Source organism: Octodon degus, unplaced genomic scaffold, assembly GCF_000260255.1.
Source record: "Octodon degus isolate 3935 unplaced genomic scaffold, OctDeg1.0 scaffold00078, whole genome shotgun sequence".
Taxonomy (NCBI): Eukaryota; Metazoa; Chordata; class Mammalia; order Rodentia; family Octodontidae; genus Octodon; species Octodon degus.
The window spans coordinates 11,975,991-11,982,379 of record NW_004524654.1 but is presented as its reverse complement, the minus strand read 5'-3'; the positions used below and the strand labels follow the sequence as shown (position 1 = coordinate 11,982,379).

The 6,389-nt window shown below is 35.4% G+C and overlaps 1 pseudogene; it reads right to left on the bottom strand.

Annotated features, from left to right (window-relative positions):
• Positions 1 to 1,060: 1,060 nt before the first annotated feature.
• Positions 1,061 to 3,834, bottom strand: LOC101578402 (annotated as a pseudogene).
• Between the last annotated feature and the right edge of the window lie 2,555 nt (positions 3,835 to 6,389).

Sequence of the window (6,389 nt, the reverse complement as noted above, 5' to 3'; positions counted from 1 at the left end):
GACCTAGAATAGCAAAGGCAATCCAGGGTAACAAAGACAAAGCAGGAAGCATTGCAATTCCTGACTTGAAATTATACCACAAAGCCACTGTGCTAAACTCAGCATGGTATTGGCAACAACACAGACCAAAGGATCAATGGTATAGATTAGAAAATGCCAAAGCCTCTAAAATATACATAAAGGACCATTTTGTATCTCTATATACAAAATAGTTAGGATAAATATACAGCTACTTTCTCTTAATTCAATGAGAATTAAGATTTGTATTAATAGTGTTTCGACAGGATATCGTGTCTGCATATGAATAAGTACTAGGAAGACAACAATTTGCAATGTATTAATTATTGAAACTCTTCTACTAGTTGGTTTTGAAACTGTCTCATTGTTATTTGTTTCTCAATAAATTTAATTAAAAATTAAAAAATAAAATTATCAAAACTAAGATTATGTAAAATTCCAGAAATACAGTTACTTTTGAAGCATGACTATATTACATTTTCAATATAATTTCATTTCTACTTTTCTCAGGATAGTGTTTTTCTTGAACAAAACAAATGGCAGTGATACAATATGCTATTGCTAGAAAATTAAGAGCCCTTGTATACAATTATTTTTGAATTAATTCAATTATTATTGAATATATCATTTTATTCTAAAAACAAAGAAGTCAAGTAACAATCTTAACTACCTTGAAGCAGACCCAACTTCTTCTAAACCAAGGATTTGCAAGGCTTCCCAGATATCCCTTGAAAAAACCCTTCACTAGATTAACTTATTCAGAATACCAAAAAATAAGTACAGAACAGGAATTTAAGTGGTCATCCAGCAAACTTGCTGTTACTCTACAGTCACTATAATAAAGTCTCCAGAAAGTGAAGGAAAAGAATAACAGAATACAACAGGGGGCAGGGTTTAGAGACCCAGAGCAGTCTGCCCTGTTACATTTCTCCCCATGAGGTAAGGCTCAACTGTTTAGTGAGATGCAGTGAAGATTAAAAAAGAGTATCTGATGAAGAAATAAAAATGAAAGGCATTTTTTAATGCCTTTAATTTTTTTTATTTTGGTGAAGTCATATGGTTTCCACCACTGAGCAAACTGCAGTGCCTTCTTCCTCTGATCCTCAAAGCTTTCACAGGTGCCCTTCTGACAAATTCTTGGTTCTAGATAAAACAACCCACCAATGATTTTCTTTACAAAGTAATGAGGGAATTTTTACTGATCTTCAGCGACATGAGCAAATCCTCCTTGGAGGCAGAAGTCCACCAAAAAGTAAGGTAAGCCTCTGGGAACAGACTTTCTGATGTCTTTTGAAGAAAGATCAATGAATTTATTCATGGACCACTCTTTTTTTTTTAATCTTCCCTTTTTTAAATTTTTTTTTTTTTACTTTGGCGGAACTGGCAATTGAATTCAGGTCCTTGCACTTGCCAGGCAAGCACTTATTCTACTGAACTATCTCCTCCTCATGGATCAGTCTTCATCAGATCCCATTATGGCTTTCTTAAAATAGACAGGAAACATGTCACCCACTTACTTTGGAGAGGACTATATTCATAAACCATGTGTCACTTTTTCTTCATGCTCATATTAGTTTCTAAAAAGGTGTAGTCCAACCCTTTATCTTCAAACATATTTAGTAACGATTTCTTAAACATCTGCATTTCCTCCCAGATATCTTCAACCAATAAGGTAGCAGTCCAATGATGCTGCAAAAAGACTATCAGGCAGTGGCCCTTGGAAAGAGATCAGAAGTTGAGTAAACAAAACCTTAACACCTATTGCAATAATAAGGTGCTTGGGAAAATGAGAGTTGTCAGAACAATACAGACATTTTCCATTTGTGCAGCAAGACACTGGTGCTCAGCAATAGCCTGTTTCCTCTGACTCTCTTCTGCCTCACCAAGACATCCTCACTCAGCTGCTTTGGATACAAACATGTCATCTAGAGTGTTGTAGTCTCCACCTGTTTTTGCTATAAACTTAGATGCCATTCTCATAAGAAGTTTGTTTTGACTATCTGCTGTTCTTACTTTTTCATTTTTGACTAAAACATTCAGGCTCAGATGATCATCATCAGGAAAGCATCTGACTCTTTTTCTTCATGGGTAGGAACCTTGTGTCTCCTCCTACTTCATGCTTGTTTCCAGAGCCTCTGGTGTGTTCAGTGACCATGCTTTTCCAGACTCATCTGTCCTGACAAGGATCACTTCTCACCAGTCTGCACTCTCCTCTGCTCCTGTTCTTTTTGATGACATTTGTGCTACAGTTTCTCTTAATTTATTAGCCTTTTCAAGTTGGGATTTAAGTTATTGGGCAAGTTCCATGTTCCCTATCATCTCTGTCTTAATAATCTTGACTCCCAACCTGTTCTTCTCACACTAGCAAATGTAGACTTCGTGTCCTCCCAATGTTCTTGCACACTCTTGGCTGACAATTTTTCTCTCATGTCTCCTGAAATATGTTGAGTAAATGCTGCTACTTGTTTCCATTGGCTTCTTATGTGAATGTTTCTTGTCCTCGCCCCCATCAGATCATATCCAATGCATTAATCTTTCTTCATTGCTTTCCCTGGGTTTTTGGAAGCCACACTGCAAAGAACTCTGAGCTACTGCTAATGTTGATGAACTAGATGGTTCAAAATTTCTAGCCTTGCAATGAGATGACAGTTCATCATCATCAAAAGGTCTTAAGAATTTAGGTCTCAAATTTCCTGGAGAAGTGAACTCTTTTTCTTTTTTTTTTTTTTTTTTCTTTTTTTTTAGAATTGAACTCTTGATTTTGCCTTGGATTGAATGAATTCTCTTTTATGTGATTCTAAAGACATGAATCTCTTATCTTTCTCATTATCTCTAAACTTATCTTTACTATTATTGTTTGTAATCTCTGTTGTATCACACCTGTCTCCTGAACTTTTATTATATTTTACTAAAAGTCTATTTTCCTACTTTCTTGACTCTTTTGTACTTTATCTGAGTATGCTGATTTCCTCCACCATTCTTGTCTAGAATTTTTAATTTTGGATGCAGTTTTTTCAGCTTGCTCTAATTTCAACTGAAATATTTCCATTGACCTCTATCTTTCAGCTACAATGTCCTCAAATTTTGTTTCATTTTTCAGCTTGCTCTTTCATTCTTTGGTAAAACTTTCTAAGCCAGCTTAATCCACCATCCTCTACTCCTGAGGCTTTAGTAAGTGATGATACACTGCAGTCTTCTGATGGGAGACCTGTCCCACCATCCTTCCAAGATGGATTCAATTTTCTTTCAAGCAGTTTGGACTGCTCATGGGCTTGGTTCTTCTCTCACTATTTTCCTCGTCATTTCCTTCTCAGATTTAAGTGATAATGATGACACAGTCTTAACAGACATAAAATCTGCAGTCATCCACGAATCCCTCTGAATAACTTGGTGGTCATCTTCTTTCTCTAACTCTTCATCTTTCATTTTCCACACTTTTTTTCTGCCAGGAATTTGGGATGGAACAGCCTCCAACCACTCATCTTCACAGCTTGATGAACTATCAGTTGATTCACTTTTTTCATATTTCTGTTTCTTGCTCTTTTTTTATCTTTTCTTTCATTACTTTTTTGAATGCTTTTCTTTTTTTTTCTTTTTCTTCAGAGAATATTCCTTTGAGAATTCCTCAGTCTGTTCCCTGACATTAGGTAGCGTCCATGTATCTTCACCTCAAAGTTGTTTAAGTTCTTTCCACCTTTCTTCTTTTTCAAAATTGGCTTTTACCTGATGCAACACCTTCACCCTGGCAATTTGAGTCTGCTCCTTATGCTCTTCAATACTCTTCACACTTTCAAATCTGCCACTGGAGACCACCATAGTTTATTTATTTATTTATTTATTTATTTATTTATTTATTTTCAGAACCGAGATTGAACTCAGGTCCTTGAGCTTACCAGGCAAGCACTTATTTTTTCTTTCAGAGTAGTTGTGCTAGTTTCCGTTCATACCAACATTTTCTTTTCTCTTTTTTTTTTTCTTTTTTGTTTTTTTGTGGTACCAGGGATTGAACTCAGGACCTTTAGCTTGCCAGGCAAGCACTTATTCTACTGAGCTATCTCCCTGCTCCCCCTGCCATAGTTGTTGCCATCATCTAAAAAGTCTTTAAAATGTGATTATCTTTTATGTTTAGAAGCTTCTATTCCCATTTTATTGATACTAAAGATGAATGAGTTTTATAAGTTTATTTCCTGCATATATCACAATTATACTACTTTATTCTGTTAATACAGTCAATCATGTGTATTTATTTTAGTACAGCATAACAACTTCAGCATAAAACTGATTTCATGAAATTTTTCTGTGGATTAAAGTGTCTGCAAGCAGGTACAGGGGCCAAGGGTTAATTCCTGGGCCTGCTGTGGGGGCTTCACCCCCAGGGTGCACTGAGACAACAATTGAGACTGAGTATGGTGGCACACACCTGTAATTCCAGCTCTTGGGATACTGTAAAACAGGTGGATCATACAAGTCCAATCTAGTAGTGAGACCCTGAACATCCTGTATAACCTTCCCTAAAACACAAAAAGAAAGAAAGAAAGGAAGAAAGAAAGAAAGAAAGAAAGAAAGAAAGAAAGATTTTTCTGTAGCTACTAAATCCTTAATAACATTCTATGAGAGTTAATCTTAATTATCAAATTGACTTAAGTTAAGAGACTCCTAGAGATGTGACTTGGTGATAGGGAGACTATCTACATCAAAGATTAAGCCACTGATCTTTGTAGCATTTTGTTCTGTTGAGAGATGAACCCTAGTTGGGGGAGTTGGGCCATTGTAGGGGTGCACATTTGGAGGATCAATATCTTGGTAGTACTCCTCCCTGTGACCTTCTTCCAAATCCATGAGATGAGCACCTTTGTTGTGCCATGTTTCTCCACCATGATGTTTTTGCTTTGGAGTCATTTGCCATGGGTTGTACCTTCTGAAACTATGAGCCAAATAAACCTCTCCTCCATTAAGTTGTAGGTGTCAGTAATAGGAAAGCTGACCCATACAGAGGCAATTCCAGTATTAGAAAAGTGCTTATATTTATATCTTGTACATTTTTGGAGATTATATTCATTCAATAGTTTGTAATCCCTGAAGCAGTGTTACATGACAAATGAACACAGAGCTAGATGTGGTAGCACACACCGGTTTATCCCAGTATTTAGGAGGCTGAGACAAAAAAAAAAAATATGGCAGGAATTGAAGTCCAGTCCAGAAACAAAGAAAACAAAGAATTCCACATTGACTATTGATCTCCCATGGTAAAAGAGTGGTCATAGGAATTACCTGTAAACATCCCTCAGGAAGGAATGGGAATAAGGAGCAAGAAAAGCCTGGTTCTTTGGTAGCATGGAAGAGTTACTATTTACTTAGCATCAAACTTTGTGGTATGTGTAATAAATCTCCTTTATAGTTGAGTTCTATTTTGTAAACTCGAAAACTCTTCTGAATGGAAGAGTGCATGGTTGTATAAAAAAATTGAAACTGAGCTTAGAAAAATTCATCTACAAACTAACAAGGAGTTAGCACTAGTTTTCAAAATTATGGTTATTTTTGTTTGAGTTCATTATACTTCAGAAAGTAATGGTTTATCTCTTGGCCTAGCCATTCATGCATGCATAACCTGGCAATACTTTATTTCTAGACCACTTCTACAGCTTTTCAGTTACTGTCCTGAAAATCAGGAAAGGAGGTGTTACACTCTTGGTGTAAACCTTTCACTGATGGAGAGAAGACAGTCCACAATTACCCCACCTCCATGAAATAACTTCCAACACAGTCCTTGTGACTCTTAGGGCACACCTCTGTGGGATCCAGAAATTAGTGATATTTTGAAGTACTGCAATAAATAATTTTTCACCATGTTATTCTTCATTGTCTCCTGTATCATTGTTTTATTCTTCACTTTTCTCCTTAGGAGGACCTTTCCAATAAAATAGCAGCAAAAATATTGGTGGCTGTAAATTCTATTATCCACAAAATCCAAGTTGAAACAACATTTCTCTGCCTTATGTATTTACAATTATTTGCACATGTCATCAAGTAAAGAATATAGGAAAATCTACTTTTAGTAATATTTTCAAAAAGCTTACCTATTATGAAATCATTTTATTTTAAATATCGACCAATTGAACTAATCATGTTTATCCACATAAAAAATCTTTTACTTTCTAAATCTGAAAGTAACTTTTACTATCATATAATCCTTTATCATTCCAAAAGAAATTATTTGGTTTGGAACTACATGATGAAGACCAAGATACTCCCGAAAAGTTTGAACACCATGAAGCCTAATAGTTTAAATGTTGTAAGTTTAGATGTTTATCTACCATTTCTTTGTCAATTTCATTCTTTTTTTTTATTTTATTTTTATTTTTATTTTTTTT